Consider the following 12,016-nt stretch of genomic DNA (forward strand, 5'->3'; position numbering starts at 1 on the left):
CCTGGGGTTTACCACACATTTTCATCATGCTTGCAAAATGCTGTTATCACAAATTGCAAAAAACCAGCCTCGTCCTCATCTGATCAGAGTGAAACCAGCACAGCTATGCAGTGTCTCCAGCGTGTCCGGTTTGCTGAGCACTGCTGTGTGGCACATGGTTATTGCTCAGAGATGCTTCAGTTTGCTGCTTTCAGATTTTTTTTTTTTCCAGAGTCCTTGGCCTTGGACTGCAGAAGTGTTTTGTAACCATTGCAACTGGCGCACACACTTCGTTAGCTGATGGCCATGACAGGAATTTTTGCCAAAGGTTGACATGGCCTTTCCCTATGCAAATATGCTACAATAAACCTGAACACTTCGGCGGCCCTGTGTTTATCTATGCTCGAGCAGCTGCTGTGTGTGCCACCACGCTCCTTCACATCAAAGGTTCCGCCAGAACCCATCCCAACCTCCCTACAGCCCCATCCCCACGCTGTGTCCCTGAGAACCCGCTATGTCCTCACTGCCAGTGCCTGTGCCAGGCCCAAAGGCAGTGGTGTGGTGGAGGTGGGTGCAGCAGCGGTGCAGTGGGGAGTCAGCTGTGAGGCTTTGGGCATTTCCCAGGGTGAAGCTGCTGTTTGGTGTAATGGGCTTAATAATGACTACAGGAGGCTACTTAGGCTGCGGCAAAGCCTCGGGGAGCACTGTGCTGCTGGCCCTGGGGGAACCGGACATGGGTATTGCACCATTTGCACTGTGTGAGCATCAGCAGCTGCAGGCGGGGGACGGGGTTTCGCATGAGGTGCTGCACCCACAAGTGAGTCAAAGCACTTCAGAGCTGAGTGCTATGCGAGGCAGGCAGTGGCTACCACGGCTCTGGGGGAACCAGCATGACTTTGCACCTGGGGAAAGCCCGTCCTTTTCAGGGGGAGCGGGTTTCCCCCAGCAGTGAGAAGTCAGCAGATGGGAAACACATGAGGACTTTTTGTCAGGGGCCAGCCGCATGACACACCAGGCCACAGCATGCCCAACATCGAGTGCTGTCATACAGCAGTATCAGATGGTGCTTCTTGCACCGGGGTCAAGTGACTGAAAATCAGGACATGAAAGTGCTTTGTCAATGCTAAAAGCCCATGTGAAGGAGAAAGAATTCCCTGATCCCTTCCTCGAAGAAAGTTTGAGATCATGCAGCTGATTTGAATGTTTTTAAGTGCTGACTGTGAGATGTAAATATTTTACACCGGGTAGCGGGATCTTCCCTTTCTTAGTTTCTAAACTCGATGAGCCACTCACAGGGGAGTCTTTAGACTTCACAGACACAAGATACAGGGAGAGAATCCTGACTGTGCTGGAGGCTGCAGCTGTAGGAAGCACAGCTGCTGATGTCCATCCAGTCTCGGTGCTCTGCTGTGCTTTGCACTTGGAAGTTCATACGTTATCAGGGCCGGTGAATGGATGCTGACCTCTCAGGGTGTGTGTGCAGTGGCCGCAGGCCTGCAGGTAGATGTCTGCACAACACCAACCTCGGCATGGGCCTGATCCTTGTGCTTTGTCTCACTTGTTTCTACCGCTGCCTGCCAGCTACACCAGCTCAGGGACAGCAGCATACCCCGCTGACCTGGCTGCAGGCAGGGCCAACCCCTGGGGCCTGGATACCATGCTGGTGGCCGAGATCTGGCCCTCGGCCTCCTGGGGTGGCTGTGGCTCCCCCTCCCTGGCCACAGCACAGACCCAGCAACGTCCTGCCTGGCAAAGGTGCTGGGGGGTAGAGGCAAACCCCGGATACAGGGTCAAAACTGGTTGTGGAAGAGAAAGCCGTGCGCTTCATGACGTGCTGTAGAAGCCTAAATTGCCCTCTAAGAGCATGTTGGCCACTCTAAAAACTGTGGCGGGAAAAGCACGAGGCCGAGCCCTGCCGTCAGCTGCAGCAGCCTGATGGGTGCTGCAGTGCGGGCGGGGAGGGCCCGGTTCGCCTCCAGAGGCGACACGCAGCGCACGGAGCCGCGGCTCACACGCGTCCCCACGCGTCCACAGGCGAGCAGCCCGCTGTCGCTGCCAGGCCCGACCAGCGGGCGTCGCTGCCGCCTGCCGCTGCCGCCCGCCGCCGCCCGCCCGCCGCCAGCCCGCCAGCCCACTTCTGAGGGAGCGCCGAAGGCGGCCGGGACGTGGCGGTAACTTTCCGGGCACGGTCCCGCGCCCGGCGGCCTGTAGGTGCGGGCCGCCCGAGGCCCCGGTGGGAGCACTCGGTTTAGTTTTGAAGGACGGGCTGTTATTCCTGGAAGAAGCCTCCCAAACCGCCGCAGCGCTGGCCGAGGAAGGGCCCTGCGTGCCATGCGCACAGTGCCTTGGGGCGAGCAGTCGCGGGGGCTCAACGCCACCCTAAGGATACTGCCCTCACTGTTCAGGGTTCTCTGTGATGAAGTTCAAAAAAGAATTTTTGAAAACGTTAAAGATTCAGTTGTAATCCAGCCTTTAATGGGTGGTTTCTATCCATTAGAAATGCCTTTTCACACAAAACCAGCTTGCATCCTATTAGAGTTGCTCTGCTCATGTTTTCATTCCACAGAATACCCTAACGGCTTGTAAAATTGAAGGCATTTGGGAAACACTTACTGTGCTTGAGAAGACAGAGGGGGCACGGAGCAGAATGGAAGAGCAGGGTGCCACATACCCGAGCAGGGAGCGGTGGGCACGGCAGTGCTGCCCCTCACTGATGCAGTCCCACAGGCAGGGCATAGCCACACACGGCTCCAGTCGGCTTTGGGGAGCAGCTGCAGGGGTCGAGAGCAGAAAAACTGTAATAAACAATTGATTCTGATCTCCTTCAAACTGAAACAAATTGAAAAAAACTCAGCAAACCCATATAACACAGCCCGCTGCTGATTTCACAGCACCATACAAGTGTGGAGAGATCACCAGCTAACACCCTCCCGAGAAGCAGCTAATCGTTGCGTGCCTTTCCCAACACATCCTGGTTCACAAGTTCATCGGCTTCAAAGTTGCATCTGATCATTAACCCTGAAAGATCACAGATTACTTAAGCGTTTAAACTGCGTGTTTGGGATGGCTGAGACACACAAAGGTCAGGCACAAATCTGTGACCAAATTCCGGGACAATCTTCCCAAAGTTCAGGAGGGAGAGTAAGGTTTAGGGGTTTGCTTCAGCCTGTTGCTGTTACCAAATACCCAGCGTGGCTGTGCAGTCTGTGGGGAACTGGGACTTAGCTGGAGAGAAAAGGGAGTCCTGCAAGCCTTTCGTTTGTGCCAGGCTTGGCTGGAAAAATGCTCTTTCCTTGGGGATTTTCTCTGCCATTTTCATTCCTGTTTGCTGGCGGTGCTACACGGTGGGCAGGAGGCTATCCCTGTGGGCTGATGCCCTATCTCCTGAGCTCCTTCCTCCTCAGTCGGGCTGCTGGCCCTCGGCCTGACAGCAGGCACAAGGACACAGTGCCAGCTCGCTGACGTGCTGGCACTGCACCTGAACATAGCACAGCTCGGGCTTCTGTTTTTCAGTTGCAGAAATTGTACCATATTGCCTCAGAGGGCTGGCATGTTCTCAGCATTGAAAACCAGATTTTGCCAAATTTCCAGTTGTTGCTCTTGGTGCTTTATGCTGTTATGCTAAGAGAAAAATGCATGTTATTCTTCTTGCAAAAACAGATAGGATCACTCCTTTGACAAGGGTCATCTTGTTTTCAGCTGCCTTGCTCTCCACAGAGATTCCTATCTGTCTCAGAAGTGTTGCTGTCAGCCTATTACGAGCATGAATTCAGTAGCACACTCCAGAGAAGCCCACTGTCCTCTCGCAGCCAGTCACTACCTGGCCCCCAAGCAGATGCTCATTTTGTGCAGGCAAAAATACTCACGTCAATACTTTTGCCAGTACAATGACTTTTGCACGTGCAGTCTTAGACATTATATGCAGACTTCCATCACCAGTTTGCCTAGCTGGCTGCAAGCACAGCATGGCAAATGCAAATGTGTATGCAACTGGAAAGGTGAACTCTATGGGAGAGCAGACCACTGGAACTGCGACTAGTGGTGTACCACTGCATACTGGGATGTGAAACAGTCAGGGATGTAAAGTGACTACATATATTGCATGATGCACTTGATTTGACAGGGAAAACATGAGCAGTAAAAATGTCGTTTGGTGCCTTGCTTCAGAGACTTCACTAAATGAAGAGCAAACCACCGTTGCTCCTGACTTGCTTTTGGCAAATTATCTGGTACTAGGAAGGAGAGAAGGTTTCACTGTGATTGTACACAGGACTTCATCTGTTTCTTCCCCTATAACTATCCATCTTGGTTGTGATAGGATTGTTTAGTACCACTACAGTTGTAGGACTTGTAACTTGCATGTGTTTCCCGTCCCATTATTCTCACAAGATGCATCCCTATGCCCCAGGATGGCACTGGCACACAGAGGTGATGGCAGACCCTCCCCTGGCGGAGGTCTACCCCCCCCCAGCATTGTGCTCCTCCTGCAGAGGAGCAAGGTGTGCTTAAGCCTCTTCGGCTAAGCTCGGGACATGCACGAAGCTGTGCTGCAGAGGACTAGAATGTGTCTGGCAAGTTTAAGCCAGTGGGCTGTACCCCCTGTAGCCTAGCGGCCACAGGCAGGCTAGCAGGGCTCCAGGTCTGTTTCTGAGTCACTGGGGCTGTGCTCTTTGCTCCAGTGCCCCAGCGTGCCAGGCACCAGCAGCTCCAAACAGACCCAGCATTGCATCAGGAAGAGCTGTTCATCCAGGAGGGAAATGTCCCTAAGCCCTTTGGTTGTGAAACACAGAACACAGGGACACAAACTGACAAAGGGTAAGGTAAAACCTCAGCTGACATGTGCTGTGTCTGAGCACTTGACAACACAGGGCTGTGCTGCGCTAGGAGCTGGGCGGCGGGAGGCAGCGAACGTGCTGTGTCACCTCCCCGGGCAGAGGCAGCAAATTAGTATTTATCAAAAAATCCTAATTTGGGGGATATTTTTACAGGGTTGAAGTCTTGCATTGAAAACAGCTTTGAAGTGCCTAACAGCAGAATATTCCATCCTGTTTGGTCTGTGCCCTCTTTGCTTTCACCCTGCAGCTCTGTGCTTGGTGCCAGTCTCATCCCCACTGTGCCACAGCAGGGGGACATGAGAGCAGTGGTGCAGCTGTACGATACATGCCCCACTGTATAAGCCCCATAAAACACTGGCATCGCTTTGTAGATTTTTTTTTCCTTTTTTTTTTTTTTTTTTCCTTCTTTGTTTTTAATCTGTTGTATGGCTTTATTTGATAGCTTTTGGGGTCCAGAAGGACTTGTACTAAAGATGACAACTGATTTCCAAAGGCGAAGCAAATGATGCATGGCTGCAGGTCAGGATCCAGGAGGTGCCCAAGTCTCATCAGCCTGGAGGGCTTGGCACACCGGCAGGGTGACTCTCCTGGCAGAAGGCAGGGCAGCGCAGACAAAACTGCGTGGCTCATTGTCCTTCAGTGCGCCACAGAAACAGGCTGTTATTGACACCAGGCTTTGGAGCACAGACCAAGCCAGAGCAGGCAGCAATCACTTTCGAAGGTCATACATACAATCTCTTTATGGCAAGTTTGCCTTCCATGACTGACAAAAGCAGGATGGATCAAATGTCTTCCAACAGATCTGCATTAAAAATGAAGTACTGTTGCTTGGAGAACTGACAGTCCCACCAGAAATAATACAGGCTGCTGACAGTCCTCGCTTCCCAATAAACAGCATCTTCCCACGTTGTCAAAAGAGCTTCTTTGGGATGAGAATAAATAAGCAAGTTATTTGAATAAGTTATTTGAGTGAAAACGTTAATGGCAAGGAGACAGAAATCACATTGCTCTGTTGTAAAAATACACTGTGGCTTAAAAATGCATTCTTGTTTCTCGTATATATGAAAATATATGTGTATGTATAAACACTATAGATATGTATATCTATGCATAACTCCCTATATTTATACATAATTATATGCATGTGTTGCACCCATGCCAGTAGCTAAAAATACTCAGCAACCAGTCCCCCTCCCCAGAACACGTTTGGTGCAATGCACTGGGGGCTCCTGTGCAAGGGCTGACTGCATCCCTTTCCCATATGTGCAGGTTGTAACTTAGCAACCACTGTTGTATGCTCAGAAGACAATATTTCAAAGCTAATTGTTGCTGGCCTTATTAATGGCCACTGTCGTGGCTTCTGGTGCATTACTGAGCCAGACAAGAGGAAAAGAGGCTTTATCAACAAACCTGAAGCAGCTGGCCGTGAAGGGAGAGGAGTGGCATAAGGGGCTCGATGGTGTGCTGGGAGGTGGAGGGGACACTGAGCTGGAGAGGAGGGCATGGTGGGGCTGGGGCTGGGTGAGGGGGTACAGCCGCTGCTCAGCAGCAGCCCGCGGCCAGAGGCGATGCCGCAAACCAAGAGCTGAAGGAAGTCAGCAGGGTTTGCTCCGATATGATACGAATATATGCCACAGATATGCACACACATCCCTTTGAGTGCATGGGCATGAAGGAGAGTGCTAACTTTCGACGTGCCCTCGAGCTGTCTTTGCCTAGAGGACAAACACACTGGCACCTGAAGGACACCATCTGCGGAGGTTTCCTCCCTTCTCAGCAGCTGCCATGGCCACCCTGCAAGAGCATATGGTCAGCCTCAGTGCCACCCTGCAGCTTCAGGGACTAATTAACTGAGCCATTTCACAAGCCAGCTTCTTTTTGCATATTTCTATTCATTCCTCCTCTCAGAGGGCCTATGGCTGCGGGTGCACCAGCCCAGCACAGGGGGCTCCCAGCACCACTCGCGCTGCTGGGCTCTGAGCTGGTGCAAGCATTGGCTGCGGTGCCAGTGCAGGGTTATATAAAGCAGAAGGGGTTTATATAAGCCTATTTTATCTGCAAATCATTTATATTTAGAACACCTATTTCTACTGGAAACCCTAAAAGCATGTTACGTAAGAGCCTGATAAATCCTTTGGCTTAAGGTTTCAGCAGGGGGAGGGGGCACTCAATGCGTGATGTGTTCAGGATACATTTTGTAATCAGAGCCTCAATGTGCCGTCTACAGCTGGTCTTGAAATCCTTTCTGCTCTCACTCCACAATACCTTGACAATAGCAGAACACTTCACTGCATAGAAATTTCCCTCTCACTCAGCGCTGTTCTCATTTGGAGATTTTCTCTGGATGTTTCGCCAGCACGGCCGAGAAGGCAGTTCAGTGCTGCCAGGCAAGTGTCCCGGTGCATGTGGCACTGCTGCCTTTGGGAATGTCATGGGCATTGCTCAGCGGTAGCAGTGCTGTCCTCAGATCTGCAGCACACTCAGAAGGCACTGACGGCAGCCTTCGTTTAGCAATACAAAAAGAAGGGGCCGACTTACCTTGCCGTTGGTATGAGAATATTTTCTAATGAATTAACTATTCCCCAAGCCATCCCTTTGTGGGAAGAGAGGAAAGATGATGGCAGTGGTCATAAAATACACATGTAAGTGCAGAGCAGGCAGCTGCACTGCTTTGGCTTTACGCCCATGTGGCTGCAGAAGCTGGCCATCCCTGAGACGCATTCTGTTGGGCAAAGCCATGAGTTCTGTGAGGGTAAATGGCACAGGGACCCTGGATCACCCAGCAGGGGAGGGACCATCCTGTATTTTGTGCTGTCTCCTTTCCGTCTCCCTTCCAGGTGTCGGAGCCCTGAATCCTGCGAGCAGCAGGCAGCAGCCATGGCTCCCCAGCTGTGTGGCACCATCTCCCACGGGACGTGTGACACCCCCCCCCCCCCCCCCCCCCCCCCATCATTGCGGATCAAGTATCTTAAGCAAATTCTTGTCATAATTCGCTTGAGCCAGACACTGTAAATTGGATTAGTGTGGTGCCAGGAGAGATTTCTATAGTGAAATATTTAAAACTAGCACTAATGTGAACCAGTCTATGGGCTGCCACTGGACAGTCTCTGCCCTGCCGATGAGTGCAGGGGCTCCTGCATCTGCTGCTGCTGGTGCCCGTGGGCTCGGATGTTGTGGAGCAGGCACCCAGGAGAGCCTCTGCAATTGGAAAGTGGGCTGCAAGGAGCAAAAATTCACATCGGATCCTGCAACAGTGATCTGGATGGAAAAAAAATGCCCTGGGGCTGATTTGCAGTGGGAGCTGCAGGTGAGGTGTCCATCCAACTGCCTGTGTGCCCAGCAGTCAGGCCTCCAGCTCCAGCTACTTATTCCATTGTAGGTAGTCCGTCACCTTCCATTATTTCTCACCTGTCATAAAAGTGATGTGTCTGGAACAGATGAAACACAAAATTGTCAGTATTTGCCCAACTTTACGGATGTGGAGGGCAAATCTGTCTCATGGTTTGAGCACAGAAGATGAGAAATTGAGTCTATGGGAAATACTATGGACACTGGCATTCTAAGGACTTTAACTATCCAAAAAGCTGATGAGAAAAGCAACAGCCATTCAATGGGAAACCAAACCCACAGCATATTTGCTGCAGGACCTGCATGGTGCTGGACGGAGCCAGAAAGGTGCTGAGTTTATTCCTCTGCTTAAGGCTACAGAGCACCTGGCCACCATAGGTGCTGGTCCACCCAGCGGACCAGGGCTCTGGGAGGAGAGGCGGTGACTGCAGAGGAACTGCTCCATGTCAGCCATGGCCGAGGGGGTTAATCCAACCGTGTGGGTCTCACCAAAGCAGTGTTCTGTGCCCATCTGACTCTGCACCAGCACTAGCAATTTGCAGATTAAATTAGACCGTGGGAGGTAAGTAAGTGGATAACACCTTTGACTCATGGAAAATAGCATTTCTTTTACCTTCAAGAACAAACCAGTTTGGTGTAGCCTCAGAGGTTTTAGTATGCACTTTGCAATGGCTCAATGAACTCTTAAGCTATGGGGTTAAGGCTGATCTCACACTTGCTTCTGAGCACGGTTTATGCATACTGGAGACCGGGCCTGCTGCTGCAGGCAACACAAAGCTCCTGCTTTCCTCTCGTGAGGCCGCCACGCGCTACCACAGAGAGCAGAGGTCCGCTCGCGGGGCCTGCCCTGGCGAGGGGCCTGCCAGGGGTTCGGCCGGCTGCCAGCATGGGGCCGCGGGAGTGTCACCACCACAGCCCAGGGCTCTGCCGAGCTGCTGCTAACTGCAGGAGCTTCCCCACGGCCCTGCAGTAAATCCATGCTGCTGGCAGCCATTTGAAGGCAGAGATGGTTAGCAAGAGAGAAACATGGCTGTGTTTTTATTTTGTCTTACATTCAAAGGAAGCTGTGCATTACAGCTCTGAAAGCAGCCCGAGACCAGCTCAGAAGAAATACAGCTCCCTGGTGGCACCCAAGCGTGAAACCGAGCGTCATCTTGCTACTGGGCCATGCCTTTGAGGTTGTATCAGTTAAATAAATGCAACGCCAGGTTGGTGTGTGGTAAACGGTAGTTTATGACCGTCATCTGATGAAAAAGAGAGAAGGTGAGGGAGCACATTTGCATAAATGGCCACAGTAAGTCATGTTTTCGGGCCCACCAGCTGCTGCCAGCAGAGCCGCAGGGGTCTGGCATGGGCCTGGAAAGGTCTGAGGAGCCGCACTCCCCCCAGACCAGCATGTGTTCAAAAGCCTCCCTGCTCCCCAGGCAGGCCGGCAGCGCTGACTCGCCTCCCTGTGCCCAGCTTTCCAACATCCTGTTTTCATCGCGGTTATTTTAACTTCCCTGTTTCTTTCCACATTTTTCCTTCTGCCCACGCAATGCACACTGCGATTTCTGGCAGGCAGACTGGAAAGCTCCCCACTAGCATCTCCAGCGATGAGCTGGGCTGGTGGCAGCGCCCCGGCCTGCGGGCTGCTGGCCTTCACAGCCCCAGCCCAGCAGAGGCTTCAGGCCTGTCCCATGGCCTAACTCCTCAGCCCGGGGCTACCTCCTTGGCACAGGGCTACCCCTTTGGCCCTTGGCTATCTCCTCAGCCTGCCCAGCTGAGTGTGGAGCGAGGCTGAGCAGCTCAGGGCAGCTCAGGGCTCTGCTGCTGTGACCACAGCCCCCAGATGAGGGGTGGAAGGGAAGGAGGCACTGGGCAGGCAGAGGCTGCACAACAGAGGAGCAGTTCCAGCCTGGGCAAAACAAGGTTTGTAAGCGTGCAGTCTGCATAAAACAAGATCGAATGGAGAATCGTGAAAAATCAACACAATATCATCTCTAAGTGTCCATATAATTTTGTGTGTAGAGGTAACAATCTCTCAGTAAGTGTCAACACCATATTTGCTAAGAAAATCTGTAGTATTAGCAGAAAAAAATCTGAGAGGCAGCCATAATACAAAATAAAAAACAAACCCATCTGCTTTATTAATCATAGGCTTTAAAAATGTCTTTGCTAGTTATGCAGCTATTTCAAGAGCTGTGCTGTTTAAATCTATATCCAAACAAACACAGAAGCCACAATAATTCTGTCATTCAGTTATACAGGTCTGCAGCTTTAAATGGTTAAAAACGAAAAAAATTCAGGAACAACATGAAATGGAAATGTTGTCTTTATACAGCTTGTAACACCAAGGATTTAGCTTTTAATCCACTCTGAATGGCATTCCCAAGAAAAGGAAAGAGAAAATGTCCTTTATTGCCAGAGTCTGGGTCTGGACCACCGATGCTGATGACTTTCCTTGGCCGCAACCTAAAAGCGTGTCTGGAAGGGGTTTTATGATCAGCCCTCTTGTCAAGCAGGAACTTGAAACTGGCAGTACTTGTGGTGTAGAGACACCTTTTTGGAAAGATGATGTCAAGTTGATATGACAGAGAAAGGCAAACAGATTTATCCTCACCTTGCACCAGCCGTGGTGGGATCAGTGTGGCAACAAGTCCTCCCCACTGCACAGCACCAGAGCCCTGGGGTATGGCTGGAGGAACACGGCTAAATTCACGTATGGAGGAAAGCCTGTATTTCATTAGGCCTCACCTCTGAGAGTGGCCAGTGATCTTCAGCCAAACAGGCAGGAGATCACCCACATGTCTTGGACTGTACCCAGCTACAAATGATTGCTGGAAGAATATACTAAGCAAATCTGAAGTTATAAGAAATATGGAAAAAATCAAAGGGGTAGCTGAAGGTCAAGTAGTTTGGAAGTGTATCTTAGAGTAGGAAAAACATGTCAGTCTTCTACCAGTTAGGAAACAAACCCCAAAACTGGTAAAAAAAAACAAAAACAAACAAACAAACAAACAAAAAAACACACAAAAAAAACCCAACCACCAATTTAGCAATGACTCAATACTCTAGAAACATCAACAGAGCATATTAAGGGTGGATTAACTCAAATGCAAGAATGCAGACAGGAAGTCCTTCTCCACGTCTCCTCCATATAACCACACTCTTGTTCAATGGCCCTTGACTCCAGCCGATACCAACTGAAGCCACCAACATCCCTGCTGGAGCCCAGAATGCAATCAACAGAGAGGGAGCACCACCACGTCTCAGCGCGTCCTGGGGGTACAAATGAGCTGGGGACTGACGCCTTCATCAGTCTGTTGGGTGGAAAGCATGATCCAAGTTCCAGCAGCCATACCTGAGACAGCATGCGAAACGCCTCTTGAAAGGTTCTTGAGCCACATTGCCACCAAGGCCTGACCGTAGTCACCTTACAGGCAAGTACCTTCATTTTGTCAAAAGGGGAAACAGAGTTGGGAAGGGCAAGTGGGGCATAGAAGCAATCATATCGCTTGGCTCTGAAGCCGGACAAGTCATAAGTTCTCTGTCCAGCACCCAACTGCAAACAGCATCCTTTCTTATTTCATACCATACATAACATTCTGGCTGCGTGACATAAAGGTTAAAAGTAATTTTGGCTGCAGTAGAACAGCACATAGATTACAAGGGGAATTTTATTATCAGAGTTCACTATAGAAGGTCTGCTTTGCAGTCAGGATGTGCTAGACAAATTCCAGAGAAAAGACAATCATTATGCAACGACTGCTGCCAACTATTGACAAAACTATTTGCAGAACACCACCATACCCGGTTATCACCACATGCAGACGCACTATCAGGGTAGCGCTCCCTCCACACATTGTTTGGTG

The sequence above is a fragment of the Anser anser genome (genome assembly GCF_964211835.1).
Source record: "Anser anser genome assembly, chromosome: 10".
Lineage (NCBI taxonomy): Eukaryota > Metazoa > Chordata > Aves > Anseriformes > Anatidae > Anser > Anser anser.